This window comes from Chaetodon trifascialis, chromosome 22 (genome assembly GCF_039877785.1).
Source record: "Chaetodon trifascialis isolate fChaTrf1 chromosome 22, fChaTrf1.hap1, whole genome shotgun sequence".
Lineage (NCBI taxonomy): Eukaryota > Metazoa > Chordata > Actinopteri > Chaetodontiformes > Chaetodontidae > Chaetodon > Chaetodon trifascialis.
The window spans coordinates 17,016,810-17,039,018 of NC_092077.1; the positions used below are offsets into that span (position 1 = coordinate 17,016,810).

At 45.4% G+C, this 22,209-nt stretch overlaps 1 protein-coding gene across 6 annotated transcripts in view; it reads left to right on the plus strand.

Moving 5' to 3' along the window:
- syt1a (synaptotagmin Ia) overlaps positions 1 to 22,209 on the plus strand; it is a 147,338-nt gene that overhangs the window by 64,691 nt on the left and 60,438 nt on the right. For 2 of the 6 annotated variants that reach the window (XM_070991556.1, XM_070991560.1), the window contains exon 4: positions 4,362 to 4,453. The exons of 2 other annotated variants lie outside the window; for them this stretch is intronic. The gene's annotated coding sequence lies outside the window, so the exon portion shown is untranslated. Of the gene's footprint in view, positions 1 to 4,190; positions 4,454 to 22,209 lie in introns of those variants that run through there. 2 more of the 6 variants (XM_070991557.1, XM_070991561.1) reach the window with 2 other exon arrangements.

A 22,209-nucleotide genomic window follows, 5' to 3' on the forward strand; every position in this document is an offset into this window, starting at 1 on the left:
CTGGGTGGGCTAAAGCAATACCAGCTGAATGCACTGAAGGGCCAAAAGACAGATTTTCATAACCTAATACAACAAAAAGGCAATAAATATCTGCAGGGATTGATATGGAGGTTGACAATAGGTGCTAATTTTGTGAATCAAGGTGAAGGGTGCCAAGTGTGCCATGTGCAAATGGAGTGATGACAAATGTTCAGCGTTTAGCACCAGAGCTGCACATGAAGACCATTTGAAAGAATCTGTCATTGCACAGCGTCAGTGGCTGTTCCCATCTTTTGCCACGGGCTCAAAGCCCACCCACCTTGACTACGCATCCCATACTAGCACTCACTTGCCAACTGAGTTTGCATGCAGCCCAGTGCCCCGAAGAACTATGACCACTTTGGGCACGGCTGCACTGAACAGTTGATGTTGAGTGCCAGCACTGTAACAAAGTGGAAAATAAGGCTATGGAGGTGGTGGCTTCATGCAGGAGACTGCAGCCCTTCAGCTTCCTGCTCAGTCCTGACCAATCACATCCGCTCAAGAAGTACCCTTTAAAAGCAACGCCCCTCTGCACAGTGACAGTTTGGAGAGTTCAGCTTTACATGAGGAAACCTATATGGAGAATAGCAAGTGCAAAATAAGCTGCCAAGGGCAGATACTGTCTGTCTTAAAACTGAATTCATGTTTGTAGACATACTGAAAGTCCAGCGGTCACCTTGTTTTCCATGCATGATGCAGGTGCATGATTTTATCAGGAAAATGTCCTTTGTCCCTTTGCACACAGACACAGCGTAGCAGTGAAATGACTTAATTACCTCCACCTACTTGTCCCCAGACTCAGAAAGAGGGGGGTTTGGAGCTATGCCCGCTACAGGATGTCAGTCGAATTAAAGGTTATTTAATAGTCTTTTCCTGTTATAAATAACAGCACAATGATAGAAGATATATCATTTTTGGAATTCCATTCTTGTCCACATGTAATGCAGTTTCAGTGTAAAAGAATTTGTGTACTTTATTCAAAGTAAATGGCTGAGTTCTAAAAGCTTCTTCCCATTCTGAAGCTTCACATCCTCTCTCTTAGTGCTTGAATGAGACCGGCGATTTGCAGTGTGCAAAGGTGACCGTTCAAATGCTCCTGACATTTGGGAAATTGTCCTTTTTGTTCACCCATCTCCCTTTATTTCACCGCCTTTTTCCTTCTAAATGCCATTTCGCCCTTTTCATTCCACTTTCACCCTGTTGATCTCTCTTCCTGCTGTTTCCTTTCTTGTTCTGTCCAGGTTGGCCACTGACAGGCTCCTGGTTTGACAGATTTGCTTTTTTTTTTTTTTTTTTTTTCTTTGGCTTTTCTGTTCATATGTCTTGTCTGGGTCTTTTGAATTGTGCCTGTGTGGGACTTGACTTGTGTTAAAATTTGAAAGGGTTTGCTAGGATGCTGATGAAGCATTTTAAACCTGCTTTTTGCTCTTAACGTTCATGTCATCATTTCTTTCTCACTCAGTAATGAATATGGGTAATGTTTTTTGTCCTGTCTTGATATTCAGCTGTCAGTGCTTCAGTTTTTCTGCAAGATTGAGGAACTGTTTTTATCACTGGTAAAGTAAACTTATGTCAACCTCATTATCCAGCTCAAATTCTCCAAGATACCAGAGACACTAAATTGTGGAGGAATTTTCCTTCCTTAGCTGTGAGAAAGTGAGATTTTAATGGTTCCTGAATGAAAGCCACAAATATTCTTCCCATCAGAAAAAGGACGTTCACTCAGTATAAATCTTCTTCCATCAGTCTTTTAATGGCGATGAGGTAATTGTGTTAACACAGATAAGTGCTGCACCTTTGCAGCTCAGTGACGTCCACAGAGGGCAGTAAACTGCACCCAGGGACCCGGCTCAGTCATTAGCGATTTATAGCTGCCTACATTTTGCTCTGTAGAAAGCCATTAATCTCAAAACAACTACATCCCGACTTTCCAGAGTGTTTACCGTCTTTCTCGGAGAAATTGTTTGGCCAGAACTGTTATTTGTCTTCCATCCAGTTTAACGTTTGCAAAGAAGATAAGCTTTTGGAGGTTTGCAATTTTCATCCCCTAGCTGTGAAAGCGGATGCCTTCTGCGGTGCTGGGATGTGTGTTTAGCTTTGGGGACAGACAACAGATATTCTTTATAGAGGCTGACCTGCACCGCTCAGCATGGATGCACTCCCTCCTCTGCTCATTAGGGCCGAACTTTAAGACTGCTGGGCCACAAATCTGCACCGGCCACAGCGCCTTGCCCAGTAATCGATCTCCCCAAGGCCACATGACACAAGACACACACATTGCACACACAGAACCAGTCAACCAAAGCTTATGTACAGAGGAGCAAGCTGTGCCGTGTCCAGGCAGGGTGTTAGTTGGTAATCATTAACACAGACTCCCTGTTTGCTTTGCCTCCGTCCCGGCTATACGTCTGTTAGCTTTTATGCATGTGGTGTGTGTATTGTCAACAGGGCCATGTGCCTCACTGCGCTTTATCAGCCTGTGCACTTTATTTACACGCTGGTTCTCTCCATACGCACACATCCACAGACACATACTGTATGTACATGCAGCACACACACACACGACATCTGTTTACGCCCTCAGTCGCATCTCTCCCAGAGTTACAGTTTGCTGCCGACTTCCTGTTTTCGAGCGGCTCACAGATGAGCGTAAAGACAGATGTGTTGTAGAGCAGAAAATGGCTCACAATTAATCCGTAGGCTAAACAAGCAAACACTTGGAAGGTAAATTCAAGGATCTCCTGGGGAGAGGATTGATTGGATGCGAGATGACCCCTTCAAGGAAATGAGTGTGTGGCTGGTTGTGGCTGAAAGGGCAGGCAGGAAGCACAGAGAGGACAAACATACCAGCAGGGTGCTGCAAACCTGCTCATGGACTCCAATTTAAGCACATTTCATGAATGCAGAGTTTTGGTTTTGCAGGCTACAGAGCTTAATAAACTATGTTACTCAATGGTCTTGACCGAAGAAGAAAATGCAAAGGTGTAAAGAAAGTATGAATATGAATTCAGGCAGTGTGGGCCTGTTCAGATCAGATACCTGTCTTCAGGTATGAGGAGGTGTTGGTTTTCTCGTAATATAACTTTAAACATGGCTCAGCTTTTCCTCCTCCCTGGATGGATGCTGCTGTTTTCTCTGCCAGGTGAGGGCAGTGGATGAGGGCAGTGGATGTAATGCGTCTGCTGCAGTGGAGTTAATGAGAAATCCACTGAATGACCTCTTTCAATCCCTAATCTACTTTACATCTACCGTTTTTATTTTCCATTTTTATGATCTATTGCCAATCATTAGTTGTAATCAAGGGCTGTTTGTTGTGGTTATCATGACATTCTCTTGGCTGGAAACTGAAGCTGGCAGCAGGCTTAAGCACTTCTGCATTTCATGCCAATAAAGCGCCATTAAACATCCACACCTCCATCAAGTCAGGTGCCGTTGGCCCCGCTGTGTCCATTCGAGTGGTCAAATGAGACTCGACTGCTTGGCAGATTTTTGCTGCCGGTCCTCCTCTGCCTTCGCATCTGCTGCCCCCTCCCTGGGACACCCGAGTGCCACATCTGGTCGGGCTGAGAGTCCAGGGGACGCCAGGCAGCTCCTTGAGGCAGAGCATTAGCATACACTTAGTCTGGGAATGCCCTTGACTTGCTGTCTGAAGAATTGCACGTGAGCAGCATCAAACAGACCAGCAGGACCCGAGCAAAGACAGGAATAGTGGAAGGAGAGGATGGAATAAAGAAGAAGAAGTGTAAATTTGCAGCGTTTGTTTAAAAAGAGTCAGAACTGTAATCATATACAGTATGAATGCCTCATTACCATTATTCATTAATTACGCCTTCTGATGCTATTAGGCTTTCACAAGTGCTTTGTCTTATTTCAAGAGGAAGTGTCATCTGGAAAGCTCCACAAAACAGGAATACGTTTGTTGGTGGTGTGTGGAAATGCACACCTAATAGTGCCCTGAGTTGATATTTGTTTTCATGGAGCAGAAGGTGCGAGTGGGTGGGGAAAATGTCAGGAAATAGTGATCTGAGAGATAGAGGCGATGTGTGCATTTTGTCCGACAGACGAAGAGCGAGCGAGCGAGGGAGGGATGGAGAAAGAGAGAAGTCGGGGGAGGGGGCTGGAGTAGGTGGGCGGGAAGAGAGGAGGCGAGTGTCACGGACAGGGAGAGAGAGAGAGGGAGGGAGGGAAGGAACAGCGAGCCGCTCGCTTGCCGGAGCTGTTGACTGGGTGTTCGAGTGTGTGATCGTGAGTGCTTCTTGAGCTGCTGTGTGAAGAGAAAGGGGGAACATTGCTTTTTGAGCCGTTATTTTTTTTTCTTCCTCTTCTTCTTCTTCTTAAAGCACCACATCGAGCTCCCTCAGCCAAAGCAGAAGTTGTGTGAAACCCTTCCTGGGATTGTTAAGAGGAGCCAGGAAAGACAGCGTGCTGCCAGGTAAGAGAGGAGTGAAACGGCGTGAGAGCTCTTCGTCATGTCGCTGCTTTGAAGATGAAACATCTCATGAGAGAACGCTGTTTTTGATATGTGCACGTGTGTGTGTGTGTGTGTGTGTGTGTGTGTGTGTGTGTGTGTGTGTGTGTGTGTGTGTGTGTGTGTGTGTGTGTGTGTGTGTGTGTGTGTGTGTGTGTGTGTGAGTGAGTGAGTGAGTGAGTGAGTGAGTGAGTGAGTGAGTGAGTGAGTGAGTGAGTGAGTGAGTGAGTGAGTGAGTGAGTGAGTGAGTGAGTGAGTGAGTGAGTGTGAGCCTGTCAGCAAACATGGCTCGCAGGGCAGCTGTACTGTAGTTGTGACTGTGGAGTCAGGTCGTGTGGTGGAACAGGAGGAAGATGATGAGGAGGAGGAGGAGGAGTGTGTTTTTGACAGCAGCTCATGCGTGATGACAGATGTCAGGGAGATGTCAGATTTACAATGACGGGCGAGACGGGGAGAAAAAAACAAATTTTAAAGATCAGATTGGAAAAACTGAAGACTTTTTCTGTCTTGTTCTGCAACTGTTCTTCTTCTTCTGCCGTCAAAGAGTGTGTCTCTCTCGCTGGAGATCGGTGTTGACATTTCTTTACATATAACCTGAAGTATCTGTCTGGCTCACGTTTTGTACTTCCCTGATAAACCGGTTTAGAATATTAGTCTGTGAGTAATCCCGTCTACATTTAAGAGTGAACCCGGCTGCGTGTGGCTCTACAACTGTGGCATCGGTGACAGGCAGGGATAAGCAGACTCCGCGGACGCTTGGGTCGAGCTCAGATCAGCGGTTGCTCCTGAGGCTCAGAGGTGACAGTTATGGGTCCACAGAATCGAGGAAAGACGTGCCGTATTCAGCACTTGTATCTATAGTACGGTAATCCGGTGGCTTCCCAGCCCAGGGCTCGCTTTCTTTGTCATTTAATGAGAACTTATACTGTAATCGAGTCACTGCACTGCCTCCCCTGCTGTTTGTCATTTCCCCTTTGTCGTTCCTTATCTCCCTCTCTCTATCCTCATTATCCCAGATTCAGCTGAAACGAACGAGCCGATCTCTCTTCCCTCCGTCCATTCATGCATGCTGACGTACAGTAGACTATTAAACAAAGACAGAGCAGAGGGCTGGAGGCTGAACAAAGCTTCTTTGTCCTTAATAACATTTGCGCTTTTATTTTTTTTTCTTGTCTCATTTAGAAACATGAAAGAGGTGAAGCTTGGTAGATTGTGGGGCTTCAAATAGCCTCCCGTCTATTTGATTCCATTGTCTCGTGCTGGAACAAGCCATGAAAGCCAGCACGCAGCTCCAGCCTTTTCAAACGCAAAACTAATTCAGTTGGATTTCAGTTCCATTTTGACTTCATCTTCCCACCACCTTCCAAATCTTTTATTCTCCGACAGGGTCCAATAAATCCTATTCACGTTGCCACAGCGCCTTTGTAGCTCCTCTGAAGAAAAAAAGAAAAATCCTGTGTCCCAGAGCGGACTTGAACACTCTGCTCACCTTTCATGTTCGTGTCGTCGTTGCACTAGATTCACATGTAAAATCTGGAGTCATTTATGGAAGCAGTTTAATACGATGCTTTCTCTTTGAGGACAGTTGAATCTTTTTCTTGCAAAAATGTTGCGCCTGCCGGCGTTGTCATGTGATTGAACAACTGTTTGTTGCATGTGTGTGTCCGTGGTGTGTGATGTGTATCCAGCTGTGAGATCTCCCATCGCATCAATAGTTAATGAGCGTCTCTTGCGCTCATTCATATGGCCCATTCATACAGTGTTTTTCTTTGTCTAACAGCTGTAAAGCCTGGAGTGTTGTGTACTGCACTGTACTATTAGGCAGCTTAAACACAGCTCACACTGAGGTGGATCTGGATCCAGGCAACATGCTGACCTTCACACAACCTTGCAGTGTCACAGTGGGTTGGTTATTAAGTGGTGGGAACATTTGAGAGTAATGACTTGTCTCATAAATCTTGTAAAAGAGGGAGTGAGAGACGTGGAAGTGTGAAGGAGGAGAGAAAATGGTACTTTTGACATCTGTTCAGTTTTTGCCATAAAAGAATAGATTTGTGAATGTCCATGCTTTTCCTGTACATGGGCGTCGGTGTGTGCAAGAGTCCTGACCGGATCACTCCTTCCATAGACGTTACAGCTTCGCTGCCCCGAGCGGCAGGCGGCTCCTTTCGGTCCACTGGATGCAGTCCACTCTCTCCGTGACTCATTGCACTCATCCACTCTGATTGGCCGGCTTCTCCACTCCGGGGAAAGACAGGACGGAGAGGGGTCGGCCTCTCATGAGCAGGGATCAGCCGTTCTTTTCACACAGCGTCCCACTGGATGCACACTCACAATGCGTTTGGTCTGAATGTTAAAACACATGCATGAAGTCAGGGCAGAAAGAACAGGAAGCGCCGCTCCCATCTGCTGTCATCTTTTTGTGTCACAATCGCAACTGGCAGCCGGAGACATTCACACATTTGAGCCAGATAACTATTACTGAGATCTTGCTTCTCGAGACAGTCGATGCTCCATCTAGCCTCATCTACAGGCAGGTTTTTTTAATCCATCTAAGGGATGCATTCAGGCCTCCAGCCTCCCCATCCCTTTGTAGATGACGCTGTCACATGTGACAGCTCTGAAGCAAACAGGGCGTGGAGCTCCCTGCCTGCTGAGACTCTGGCTTGTTTGCCTCTTACAGACAGACCCGGCTGAGACGAGGTCCAAGCTGCTCCACCCAGTCACCCAGCCAGCAAAAACCTTTTTTCCCCCTCTCCTCGTAGTGGAAAGAGTGTGTGCGCTGATTCAGAACCATGGACAGCACTCCTGTGCAGAGGCAGAGAGGCGGCAGCAAGCAGAGGAGGGTGAGATTTCAGCACCACCTCTTGTGGAGAGCACCAACAGTCCTTAAGGATCAGACAGCAAACATGATGCTCAGTGTCAAAGCTGGGACATGTGGAGGATATTAGCTTTGTGAAGATTTTTCAGAAGATGATGCATAATATATTGATTAGAGAGATAAATTAATTAGATAATATACGGAGGAGAACGACAGATGTAGCTGAGGTGCAGGCACAGCAGTACTCGCATATTTACCAGCTTTAATCTATTTGTGTTTACGAACCAACAGTGGCTGTCAGAGTCCACGGGCAGTGCTCAGTGCTTAACCAGGTAGCCTGGATAAATAAATAAACAGTAGCCAAATATGCAAAGCCTGCAAACAGGGTTTGTGCTCCTTCGCGCAGTGCATGGAGTTCACTGGAGCATGAAATCATTGTTGGCTCGCAGTCAGGGATGCTAATCATGCTCTCTCCTATAGCTCTATAACTTTCTATCTTTGTGGACACAAAGGCATGTCAAGAAAGATTTGTATTGGATATATTAGAGAGGAGTTTTGGTGGCTGAATTATTGTGTGGATGTATAATACGTGCAGTGTCTGGGCTCTGACCTCGTCACTCCCCAGAGGAAGCGCAGCGTGGGGGAGTGACGATGATTGCTTCCTAAAAGTCGATGTTGTTGTTAGATTTTTAATTTATCCTTATACCAGCAATCACTCAGTCCTAACTGTAGATTCAGCGCTTGCTCCTTGATGACGTTGCAGATGGGCGTATTAGTTCTCGTTACATTGGCAAAGATTATAACCACAAATCTTGGCTGTAAGCTTTTTTCTCTCTCTCTCTCTCTTCAGCGTTCTCTCTTTTGCCTTCTTCAGCATTCGTGTATCATGCCCACGATGAACACACTCTCCCATAGCAACATGCTTCATTTCACACTGCAAATCACTGTGATTAATCTGCTTTGGATGTAGTAAATGTGATGCATGAGTCAGTTATGGCTTTCTCGATCCATTTTATTGATTCTGATGCATGGTTTTAATATGCAAACGCCTGCGAAGTCATTGTTTAATCTTAAATTAAACACACCCATCAATACTGTAACATTTTTTAATAACTAAAGCAACATGTTCTGGTTATGAATCACCCAGTTTCTGGAATGAACTCCATGTATTTTACATCTTCTGTGTGATAACGGTGAACACAGTAAGAGGGTGCGAAATCAGACGTTAAAACGGCTCGTTTCTATAAGGGCTGTTAGATGAACGCTCGCTGTCGTCTGCCCTCTGATCTTTGACGATGGAGTTCACAGCAGAAAGAGTCCTCAGAGCCTCGTGACTGCGCTGATACACTAAGAGCAACCAGAAAGATAAGAGCCACTTCTGTTCATGCATTTACGCACACACGTCCACACAAATATGCAAACATGGGCTCAGCTTGACATTGATTTTGTGCCTTGCCGCATGTCCTCAAAGTACAAAGGATCTCCAGCCCCCCCCCCCCCCCCCACGCACCCTGACAGAAACAATAAAAGCTGCACAAGTCTCGCCCTAAGGCGTCTGTTATCACCAGTGGACAGCAAAATACCCGTCACTCCTCTCCCCAGCCCCCCCCCCATCCCCATACACATGTCCGCTAATTGAGGCAGCTAATAAGTAACCAGGGTCATTTGTATATGTATGCATTAGCATAATTGAATAGGCATGAGTTAAGTGTTTTCCACTGGTGTGTTAATAACACGGTCCAGAAAAGAGGCGAGTCCATGTGTGGCTGTGTTTGCTCGGCTCAGCGCTGTCAGGAACTGGGAGGCATCCATCCGTCCAGTCTCCGCCCCTTTTACCCCGCCTGTCAGCTGCATAAAGATAAGGTGTGGTCATTTTTCTTCATCCTCTCAGATGTCCTTGTCTCTGTAGGCTGTGAGTCGGCCGGAGCTAATAAACTGGGGACCGTCCCGGTGTGAAAACAGGCGTGTGTGTGGCAGGTTAGACAGACAGCAGTCCGTCTGCTGCAAGTTCATTTTCTTGTGTCAAAGCGACGGGGCTGGAGAGAGTTCACACATGTGCTGTTTCCTTTGTGACCTGACCGCAGAGGGCACTGCCACCTCTGGAAGGTAGTCAATTCCTCTTCAAGCCCACATCCCATCAATAAAGCCTCCTTCAGGCGGAGGAGCCCTGATGTCGACAGAAACAGTGATGGCAGGAGGTGGGGCACATGAAAGGAGAGTTGACGTGAACTGTGCTCGAAGTGAAGAGAGGGATGAAGGGAAAGAGGGCGGCGATGGGGCTGGAGCAAGGATCTATTTTCCATCTGGGTGCGCTGCAGCTGTCGTCCTCGTCACTGCGTCGTGTAAATCAGTGTGCTGTCTGCTGCGAGAAAGAAGAGCTACTTTTTATCAGCACATCTGACTCCACAGAAGGCTGCATATTCACCAGAGACCTCTGTTTACAGAGAGCGAAGGGGCAAAGCTGACAGCACCGAGAAAGTGCAATTTCTTTTCAGCGCTGAGTGCACAGGTTACTGGAAAGTAAAAGGAAAGTGGAGAGTAGCACACCTCAAACTTATTTAATTGTTGCATAGCAACAACCTACTGCTATTCAGCAGTAAAAGCACCAAGTACAGCCTGTTTATTGTTTAGCAGAATGTGAAATAAGGGTAAAGAAAGAAAGCTGTTTTTAGAACCGTGTATATCATTATCAGTACTTTTTGTGACGTGGTCAGAAAGTATTGACAGACGCTGCTGAAAGTCTTACCTCCTGTCATGAATTATCCGATCTCGCACCTTGTGTCACCTGGATTGATGTTGGTTAATGAGGGTTTTGAGCGCCTCAAAGCTCACATTAATGCAGAGACAGTCCCATAATTTCCTGGATCAGAGAGAAAAGATCCTGAGTTGATATGATGAGAGCAAAGTGCAGGTTTAGATCATTATAAGACAGGAAAAGCATGTAAGAGTTTGCCTGGAATATGAAGCTGTTAGCAAGCCTGCCAGATGATAGCACGATGCAAGACTAACAAAAAAACAAGAAAACTTACCAATCCATTTCAGAATCTGTTTATTCTTCCTGTATCTTTAGTTAGTTAAGAAATGTATGGAGCTTCAGTTATTGGGCTTTCTGAATGAATAATATCAGCATTTGTTTGCATGAACCTGCATTGATTCTCACACTCTTCTGTTTCATGAATGTAAGAACATGCATGTGCTGAACTGATGAAGGCATAAAATACTCAAAAACCAGGCACATACAAAAGTAAAAGTGTGTATTTCCAGTAGGGCTGCAACTAACGACTATTTTAATAGTCGACTAGTCACCGACTATTGAAACGATTAGTCGCCTAATCGGATAATTATTAATTTTTTCTTAAATTAAGCATGAGGTTGATTTAATTATGTGGCAAATGATAATAAACACAAGAAAGATGGGTACAATGAAAAATACATCTTTTATTGAACATACTGCGGATTCGTACAAAAATTAAAAAAAAAATAAATTAAAATACGTTTATCAGGCACAGTCTGGCATAACACTCAAGCTCTCTTTTATAGCGAAAATATGGTTATAAAATGTACAATATATGTCATAAAAACCGTATTGGCTTGAATGTTACTTGAATCTTACCGAGGCGAGTCAGACTCCGTTTCGTTCAACTGACCGACGTGCTTTCTCTTTAAATGTTCACTGCCATGATACGCAAGGTCTGCTTTGCAAACCTTGCAAGTAGTCTTTTTATTCGCTGTATCCAGGCTAAAATGCTCCCAAACTTTAGAAGTTTTGGTACGTGTACCTGATGTTGACACCGCCATTTCCGTATATTACCGCTCAGAGACAGAGACGCTATTGCGCATGAGCGACTCTCGGCAGAGATTATAATCAGGTGAGATGCCTCATTCTGTTGGAAAAACGCGTCTGGCGACTATTTCTATTATCGATTTTTGTCGACAACGTCGACTAATCGTTGCAGCCCTAATTTCCAGGTGTCATGTTGCAGTTAAATCTTGTTTGAATGTAGATAAAGAACCTTCAGTGTGTGGCAGAGACTCCATCCCACCCAGAAGGCTCCTCTTACCGCATGTCTGTTCACTGACCTTCTTAGAGGAAGAGAACCAATTTTAGTTTTTTTTTATTTAGTGTTATCCAACTCCTCTTTTGTTTCTTTCTGTTGATCAGAGTCTTTGATTTTCTCACAGCTGTCCATTGAAACAACAAGGACCAAACACAGCCTTTGTCTTTGTGCTCTTACTGCAAGTGCAAAAATTGGATTTCCACCGGATCTTCTTTCCTATTTATCAGGGTCAGTGGTGTCAGTGTCTCTCTGTAAGCTTCCAGTCAATCCTAGTTTACTGCAATTAAAGGATCTATCATGTTAAAAGGCTGTCACAGGAAGGGAAAAAGCCAGGAGGTTATCTTCAAATCAGGCATTTTCTCCAAACACTGTCCTTTGATGCATCGACATGCCTTGAAGGCTGCAGTGAATGCAGGATAGTCACTGATCTTGGATGTCCACTTGGGAGTATATTATCAGTTACCCCATCAAGGAGGTCCACTGTGGGAGAAACAGATCCCATTACAGATGTGTCTCACAGGGCTTACAGTTGCAGCGCCCGGGCATGAATACACACCCACGCAAATGAACGCTTCATGCATTCATGTCCAACGTTGTGATTTATGTCTCTTATCAGACGCTCCTGATTCATTTCAGAGCTTTGCACGTTTCCTCCTCCTGATGAGCGGAGAGAAAAAGTTCAGCGGCAAGCGGGTCATGCAAAGGGCTTCTGTGTGAGTGCATCCACCTTCCCCCTGCAGTCATTTTGGTGAGGACTTGCACAAAAGCCAGATTTGAAACGCCTGGTAAAGTGCAATCAGTGCCTTTTGCATTTCTTTTGGGAGATTGCCCCCCTCCCTCCCTCCCCCCTCCCTCCCTCCCCCCTCCCCCCTCCCCCCTCCCCCCTCCCCAAAACACGCACACTTTGTGATGAATACCAGGAAGCCAGGATGACGTGAGCAGAGAAACCAAAGTGAAATGTTCAGACAGTCCAACAGTACCTGATTTCTTCACATCACCTGTGTGTGTGTGTGTGTGTGTGTGTGTGTGTGTGTGTGTGTGTGTGTGTGTGTGTGTGTGTGTGTGTGTGTGTGTGTGTGTGTGTGTGTGTGTGTGTGTGTGTGTGTGTGATCACTGTGATAAACGGCACATTGAGCTCATGCATTATTCATCTGTCGTCACCTTCAGCCGCTGCCAAAAGTCGTGACTGAGTTATTTGGGGGGAACTCGTTGTTCCTGAACATTCGAAGGCCAGATGAACAAAATCCACCTTTCCACCTTTGAGTTTATTGCCAGGGAGCACCTCAGCGTGGAAACCGGGTACATATGTTAAACAGCCTCTGTCATCTCTCCCAAGGCCGCCTGCTTGTGTGAGCAAAGTTAAAATCCCAGGACGTCTGACTGGCAGAGTTGAGGAGGCCAGGTTGCTGTTTTAGAACAACACAACTTGTGGAATTAAAGTGATTTTACTAATCTTTTCCAAAGTCATCCTCCACTCAGTGTAAATCAGGCTCTCTCTGTCTTTCTTCCTTCACCAAAGCCAGCCCTCAGTCTCTGTGCCATAACTGTCAGTATAAATAACCTCTCTGGCTGCTGATATGATAAACCCCCAGGAGAAACAAATTACCCAGGATGCACAGTGAGAGCGCAGAGAACGAGCTGCTGGATTATGGCGGCTCGAGTTTGACATTCACTGCATACTCTGTGCTAATTGACCCTTTCCACCAATAGTCACTGCGTGGTCAGAGTTCACCCTCGAGACTAAGATGTCTTTGGGGAGTGAGTGCAGGGGCCAAGATAAACTGTTTTACTGCTTTTAGAGGGTAAACCGCTCTGATCAGCTGGCTTCTGTCTGCTGTCAGACTGCTGGTTTGCATGTTGTTGCATCACACGTTTAAAAGCAGAAACCTCTCCCTTCGCTCCTGCACTGTGCTAATTGTCGTTGCATCTTTGTTCAGTAGTTTATTTTGCATCTAACATGGATTGTGATCATTCTTTACATTACTCATCTCGCTCAGGATTTTCTTCCAAAACACTGAATGAATTTGCTTAAGATTCATTCAGTTTAGTTTAATTTTGGCTTTGCTCGTTCCAGCTTCCCAGATGTTGCTCTTGCATCCTGCTCTTTATTTTGACATTTAAGAGACTGATTGATTAATCACTGACTTAAGAAAATAATAATTAATTAAAAAGTCTGAGCTGCATTGCTAGCTTAACGTTCGTCTGCCTCTTTCAGGGATAGCTCTAGTAATTTTCTGTGTTTCTAATAAATCCTACGAAGAGGCCAAAACCTGCAGTGTTCATCCTACTAACAAGTTTAGCTTGATATCACGTCTGACTCTATGCCATATCCTGCATGTATTGGTCCAAAAAGTATTTAAATCCTGTGGGAAACTCTCTCCAGAGCACCAAACTTGTGTTAATCCGCAGCTGAAAGTAGTCCCCAACAGATGCCATTTCCTCCTGTTTGAGTAGCATTTGCTAAAAAGCCCAGAACAGAAGTGTATGCATGTGACCCGTTTGGCCAACACGTGGCTGGTTTTTGTCTTCATGGTGTTTTATTGGCAATAAGAAAAATATTGCAATCCTTGTGCTATCAAAGGCACTTCAGAAGTCACTCTGTGCATTATCTGAGACTTCAGTGGTAAAGAGTTGGGTTATTGATTGCCTTTTACCACTGCAGCACGCATTCTTATTATGGCCAAAAGGTGTCAGTCCGATAGATGGAAATTGCTACAAGGTACTGCAAAATGATTTCCATGTAATTACATTCTTCAAATTTGTTTTGCAAACAATCACTGAAAATGTGCATGTGTGATGAGTGACAGAGGCAAAAATTAATACAACGCAGACGCTGACAGGAAAAAAATGGAGGTCAGTGTTTACAACAGCTCTGTAATTGGAAACAAAACGTGATGTCAGTCAAGTTATTCTTTCCATGTTTCCTTTCCGTCTGGACGACAGTGGGAAAGTGTGGGTGGAGCTGAAGGTTTAAGAGCTTGTAGCGAGCCGAGTCACGCCCACGAGGCACCTTTTCCCCCGAATGCAGCAGTCAGATCAGTGACAGCGTCTAACCTCGGGTTCTCTCCTGCACACGGCTCTTACCCCACCTGCCTTCGCCCCTTCAGTCCATCAATCAGTCCAGCCTGCATCAAGCTCTGGTAAGCCTGACTGGCACTAAGGAGGGAATCGAGCCTCAGAGCACGGTGTGCGGCGCTGGAGGGTTCATATACATGTATATCCACACATTTCTGTTTGCTATCATGTGCCTCTAAAAGCAGCGTGGCTCAAAATGGCAGCAGACTGCTCAGCCATCGCATGCCTACAGTCAAACTCTAGATGCTCTGTGAATCTCCTGAGATTCGTCTCTCCCTGCAACTCGCCTTCATCAGCTCCAGCTCCTTCACAAGGCCACGAGGTCAGCCGCTTGTGCTGGTCAGGGTCCCTCCCTGTCAGGCCCGACTCGTCCGTGCTTCTAATGCTCACAGGGCCACCCCTGCATCGATTCCTTCATTGATCCCGTTCGGCTGTTCGTCCCTGAGCATCCAGAAAACATCCTATCATGTCTGTGCGCACATTATTATACCACTCACACAGTATCTGAGCTGCATCCTCCTTTGTGTCAGCGTGATGAGTGGTGACAGCGCTCGGAGTCACATCTTTTGTTGTGTGCGCGGGCATATTGTGCGCTGCTGTGTTTACCAGAGTCAGTCGGGAGCTGTTTGCGGCCCCAAGGCAGCACTGAGCGGGCGGGTGGGCGGGTGGGGTTGAGGGTTGAGGGTTCAGGGTCGGCCATGAGTGTCACACTGCACTGAATGGGCGACCTGCACGTGCACCGTGTCCCTCTAATGATTAAACGCCTCATGGTTTGAATCTTGCGTGGCCATTATCTCTGCCCGCGCTGTGTATGTTTTACCACTGCCCGCCTCTGCTCTCTGCTGGTGCATGACAGGGCAACAATGGATGGTTTTGCCCATAATTGATATATTTTTAATGCAAGTGGTAATTTAGAATTCTGGCAACACAGTGTTGAAATTTAGACCAGGTCATTTATGAACCGGGAGTGTCTGGAGAGGGTAATGAACAGGATGGCCATCCACATTCATTAAGTGGATTAATATTACACTTTTACACAGGAAGGAAGAATAGATGTGAATGGAAGAAGAGAGCTATGTGGGAAACAAAGTTTTTTACTTTTTGCAGCTCACAGATGGCTGTCGTCTCCTGGCGTAGCCAAGAAACTCCAGCTTCATGTATCTCCTCTTCACAGCATTGTTTCCACCTCTCTGGATGACTCCACCTGCCCCCCCCGTCTTTCCAGGCCTTATCTTGTCAAACAGTGTACACTGATCAAACGATTGCACAGTTTCTTATTCCTTCACTGACGAGATTCTCACCAAACTGATCAGAGAAAACTAAGAAAACCAGCCAGTATTCACCTTTTAGTAGCTAAAGCTGGAACTGTCGATCAATCAGTCGATCAATAGACTCATCATTTCAGTTCTATGGCAGACATAAAACACCCTCAGTCACAGATTTTGTTAGTTTAAGTGACAATTGCTTGAAATTTGTAGTGACGTGGACACAAGCTTTAGATACTGTGCCAGCTCAACAGTTTCTTTATCTTAAAGTCACTACTGCTCCCTGATGAGGCAATAAAACAAAGAAATTCCATCATTTTAGGGCAAAAATGTCTCTTTTCTCCATATAAACGTGTGTCAGAGTCTCTGGTCCACATGTCCCACAAGGTTTCCATGTCCCGAACAAATGGGAGAAATTCTGTTCAAATATTATCTGGAATATATTTATGGACGCAATATTCTCATGTTTTGTTTTGTTTTTTTTGTTTTTTTCTAAGTGACTAATGGATGTGTCCAGAAATTGGTGCTGAGTGAGAGTGCTGCAGCTACAGAGCAGCGCGTTTGCACACCGTCCACTAAAAGTGTTTGTTTCTGCCGCTGATTGTGAATAACGGATTGTTATTCTAAGTGTCTGAACACATAACGGAAAGGACCCCCACAGAGAAAGACCTTTTTGTTAAAGAGCAAGATCCTTTTTGTTTCACCAGAAACAGCCTCGTTATCGCTCTCGCTGCTGCCACCAGACTCCATTTACAGAAACAGTCATTTTATCGTTCGTCCACTCGACAGATGCAAAGTAAAACGCACTGAAACACTCGGTTTGTCCTTCCGCTGTTCCAACAGCAGTCACCACCGACCCCGGTTTGCTTGAAACAAACCTTTAATTCATCAAGTTAGATGAGAAAATATTGCGAGAGGGAGGGAGAATCAGAGGAGCAGCGGGGAAAAGCAGCACGTAGAGCCAGAATATTTTCACATCTAGCTGGAATTATTTTCACCGGACCTTTAAATATGTCAGACTCCTGTAAAAAAAAAAAAAAAAAGGAAAAAAAACCTTAATTACCAGATAATGGAAACCCTGCTATGCTGTGTTCGCAGCTGTCTGTATTTTGTCTAATTTGGCCAGAATCTGCTCGGTTGTGAGCAGATTTTTTTTCTCTTTTGTGTATTAAGAAACATGTGGCTTAAATTGGTGACAGGAGCTTGAAAAGGGTTCCCTAACATTCAGCGTGCCCTCACTACAACAGCTGCTGGAGCCAGTTAGACGTTAATAAACACAAAAGAGATTAGAAAATGTCTGGCAAGCTGTTAGCTGCACCTCCAGGCTGCTGTAAAGAGAACAGGTTTTTTATTTATCGATTGTAGTTTGCTTTAGATGTCTTTCTGTCTGAGCCCCCTTAAAGCTCAGATCTGAGACAAGTACATTGATTTTAATACGATGTCATTGATCCTCCATCACACATTGAGAGTGTATGTTATGTTATTTTATGTTTTGTGTGTGAGAATCATGAGAAAGAAGGTGACAAAGTGACGTTTGAGGAGCGCGTCCCACACGCACAGCCTGTAAAAAGAAACACGGTCAGCTGCTGCAGAATGTGCTTCAATGCAACAGACAGATTTGTCACATCTTTATTTTAAGGGAGCTGCGTTTTCACACTAATTCCCGATGTTCTGCGATGTGTAAGGGATGGCTCAACACCACGCACCATCCTTGGTTTCCATGACGACCGTGATCCCTGTATGATAATCGGATTCCCACTATAGCTGTGAAAAAAAAAAACTCATTCCTGCCGTGATCCAAGAAAATCATGACATGTGAGGAGTTGGAGCGCGTGACGATAAACAGCCGAGCGAAGAGACGCTTTGTACCTGAGCCAGCCTGCCCGGCCGGCCGGCGACATAGAGCAGGGAGGCTGGAGGACGTGAGGGGAGCTGAGCCATGTACTGAACGACGACGATGGAGGAGGTGTTAGCAGCCGTGGCTGAACAATCCATTTTGTATTTAACGTGCACTTTGGTATGAGAGGAAGAAGAGCATCAAGAGGAAGAAAAGAGAGCATTATTGACTAACCTGCTTTTTACATACTGGAGGAAGTGGAAGGGCAGGAAGTTGATCACCTGTTTTCTGTCTTTCTCTTCTCATATTTAACTGGATAGTCCCATTGAGAGTCTCACTGAGAATTAGGCCTCCTTCACACATGAAGTCTGGTTCATTTCCTTAAAAGCCAAAGAAAATAATGATGCCAGTCCTGTTTGTGTTCACGCTGACTCTTCACAAACAAACCAGGAGCTGCGAACGTGGTCAGACATATAAGAGGACTCCATCATTGGAGAGAATTCAAGATTTACTAAAATTCATGCAGCACTTTGATGCTTTTTACTTGTAATATTTTAGACTCTGGAGTCACAAGGAGGTCGCAGAAAATAACGAGCAGTTGTGCAAATTAGCTGCAAATCAGCTTTGAATAATGACGGCCAGATAGGAAGATGAGAAAGTTGTATTTATGGAGGTAGTTAAAGTGTAGTGACTCCACTTTTAATGAGGAAGTAAACTTGAACACCATCTCAGCACACATTGCTGTTTTAACTCCTGGTCCTTTTGTTACCATGATGCAGATCGCTTTTTTAAAAGTCGGTGGAAGGCAGTTGGATTTAGTTGCAGTTTAGCTTTTTAATTCATGCATAAATCTACTGTCATTCAGTCCAGTAGTGCACAGACAAACCCCCACCTGAGTTTGCAGTGTTTTTAGGTGGGCTTGGTCTTGTTGTTTGGTCCGTACTGAGTTTGATTGGGAGCTTTTGACAGCCTAAATGAGCTGAGCTAACACATGCGACTTATTCGGAACCCACAGGTTAAGTTTGAAAGCATCCTAAAATGTCTTTTTCAAGAGAGCCCTAACCCAAAAACACAGCATAAGAACAGTGTTTTCACAGTCAATGTGCTGCAGATCAGATAAAAAAGGTCCAAGAACACATTGCGGGAAGGATCACGGAGAAAGTTCAGACACTTATTTCATTATAATTTTATATAAAGAGTGACGCAAGATGTGCATCGTTATCTGGAAGATCAGTAACTGAACTGAATAACAAACATCTACGTTCAGTTCTGCCGTTTTAATTGCTTCCTTTTTCCTTCCAGACACTGAGAGGCTTTTTACTCCACAGCTGAGAGAGGAAAGGCTGGACTGCATAAACTCCTTTCACTGGCACAGTCTTAGCCTTTCACATTCATCTCCAGCTCAGAGTATGACAACGATAGAGCCCCACTCCTTTGCACAAGACAAATGACCTTATTAGCACAGAGGACCATTCAAAACAGGGTCATGTCAAGCATGGCAGAGCACTTCTGAGGAAATACAGACCTGCTCTGCAGGCCGGGCTGTTTCTCCAGAAAACCATGGAGAGTGCATTTAGTTTTTGTCCAAAACGAGTTTTCCAGCCTGTTTGGGCTTTCAGTGCACATCAAGAGGCTCGTCCAGAACCACTGGAGGACGAAGCAGCAACGTCTAACTTAATATTGTCCAAGCACCTTCTGCTGAGGCCGATGTGCTGCTGAGGACACATTTGTCTCACCGTAATGAAGTTTTTCTATGTACTGATGGAGATATGCCCTGAGGACAGCACTCCTTCTGTGAGTGTGTGTGAGTGAGTGTGTGTGTGTGTGTGTGTGTGGGCTTTCCCCCCTGTGTTGTCATAGCACTAAGGGGGCAGGAGAGATAGGCCAGGCGCACAGTGTCGTCCCTTGTGGGAAATTAGTGTCTGCATGCATGATTACAGGACAGGACGGGACGCCCACGATTCATTTTCCTTTACGTACATGAAGCCCTGCAGCCCACTGCATAATCTACAGATCACTATAAGTTACCTCGCTGAATAATTCATGCTTGCAGGTGTGTGTGAGCGAGCATGTTTGATGCTGCGAACAATCAGTCTCGAGCAATTTGAGGGGAAGATGGCGTCACATTGACCTGGCTGCTCCAAAGGTCACAGCTCTTATAGTCCTTTTAAGAAGTGCAGCGCATTGATTCGGATCTGGCCAGATCTGCTGAGAGCAGAAGGAGCTAATGAGCCCAACATGCTTTAGTGTCCAATCACAAACCATCAAGCCTGATGCATAATGGCAGACCTTAATAGCATGACTGATAGGCTAATAGACCAATCATATTTGTGTCAGTCATCTGAAATAGGCAAATAGGCTCGCTCTTTACAGTGGATTCAATTGATTTGCATAAAGATTACTGTTTGCACACAGTTGCTCCATTATTTCGAACGGGATCAGCATATTTGCTTTGTTGGAGGAAATTTCTCCACAGAAAAGTCAACAGCAGACTTAAAGTTCCAGCAGGTGAAGGTTAGAAATCCACATTTTATCAAAGTAAATCACAAAAGGTGTTTGCAATGGAGACGCAGTTAATTGAGACGCTGTGAAAGGTCACACGGTAAAGTCACAAGACGATAAACAAGATATAGAAGAAGAAGAGGAATCTGTTTCTGCTGTGTGAACCTTCAGGCCTTTAAAAAGGTTCAAAGAAAACAACCTTTAATGGTAAAAATCTCCCTTTGCTCACATCTTATAGAGATGTACAACCCGTGTGTGCTTCATTATTCAGTCATGATCCAAAAAGGTTGGAAATACCTGCCACAGATTACTGAAACTTGTACTCAACAGTTTTCTGACACTTGCTTCGGGGAGACACGTTCTCTGCATTATCTTCAGAAGCCCCCGTATCATTTCTTTTGAAGCTCACATCAATGAGGATCCGCACGCCTTCCCCTTTAAGACGGATGACGCAGCATCGCTCATCATTCAGACCTCTTCTCATCTTCAGCCTCTCTCCTGACTGCTAACAGTCCACCACACAACTAGCACAGCACTGTTAGCTGCCCACGCTAATAGTGTTAGCTGCTGACAGCCTCCAAGCCATGTAGCACAAGCGCTAGTTTATGTCCATGTAGCTTAGCATAGCTGCCTGAGCGTTCTGTGTCATCACAGAACGGGTTTCAGAAGACGCGACCTCCAAATGTCCCCATGTTTTCACCTCTGCTTTTCATAGGCCAGATTTAGACTTTTCAGATCATTCACCCTGGCTTTTGCCCCTCAGGTGAGCCACGCTCCTCTCTCGATGTTTACGCAGGTTGTCAACACCTGACAGCGGACGAAGTTGGGCTGACAGTTGGTTTCCGTTTGCCTGATCGGTGTGGACTGTCGGCCCACAGCTGAAGGTCAGAACAGGGCAGCCTCACACACACACACACACGCACACACACGCACACACACACACACACACACACACGCATTCACATGAAAAATCAGGCCAATTTAGGAGGAGATTTATGGAGGATCCAGCAGACATCTGGAGGGAGCTGGAGGATGCTGAGAGTAGCCCAATTAGACAGAAATGAACGAAATTTGAGTTTGTGTAAAGCTAAGCAGCTGAATTTTCTGCTGAAGTATTCCTGCTCATGCTCAGATGGCCATTCATGAATTTAGTTTAGTAATGATTCACTATAAAATAGAAGTCTTCTTGACAGTTAAATCCCAGTTTTTTGTTGTTTGGCTCGTCTCCTGTGGCTCTGCAGCAGCCTAACGACAGTTTGACGTTAGCATTATGTCATAACAACAAATAAAGCCATGCTGTCTGTTCCTCTTAACATTATCTGTTCTTCGAGACGTTTCCCAGAACTCAAAGCCGCTGCACCCTGTTTGTGTAAACCTGACAGCAATGAGGCAACGAGGATGTGATGAGCCCCAAGTCGCGGCAGCACCCTCGCAAATGTTCACCCTGACAAGTGGTGCACTCAAGTGCCACCACAAGATTTTCCTTTGTGCTCTCGAAGCTCGTGTGAGAGCTACACAAAATTGTTCTCTGTGTCTCGGCTAAGCTCTTTAACAGAGACAAAGCGGTTGTCATTTTTCCTAACACCACCTAATTCCCTTAAATGTCACAGGAGCACATTCAGCTGGTGCTGAATGGAGCAACACTGTCCGACCCGGGGAAGCTATTTCCCTGTTGGGTGCTCCCTTTTTAAAACGTGTCCCTTGGCTTTGCCTCCGTATGTTTTTCCCCACTTTCAGCTGCTCATACGTTTGCTGTTGTTTTACTTCGTCACTGTTTGGTTTTCCTGGTGGCAAAATCTGAAGCAGTGAATCACAGAGCAGCGCCGCCTCAGAGCAACACCGCCTCTCAAGCTGCTTCTTCTTCTAACCCAAAGAAGATATCATTTCTGACATCCGAGTAGATGCTTGACTCTTTCTCGCCCTCCTGCCTCTTCGGGAGCAGTTTGGCCCGTCGTCGTGCCTTCTTACAGGAACATCGTCTCTGAACGGGCGCTGATATTCCTCCACACCCCTTCACGGGACAGCCGACAGCTTGCTCAGTCAAGGATTATCAGCTGCAGATGGCTGAAGACAATCAACATGATACAACAAGGGGGTGGGAGTTTTGTAGCAGTATGTCTTCAGCCAAGTCAGAGTGATACAGCAGCACCCTCTTTGTAATA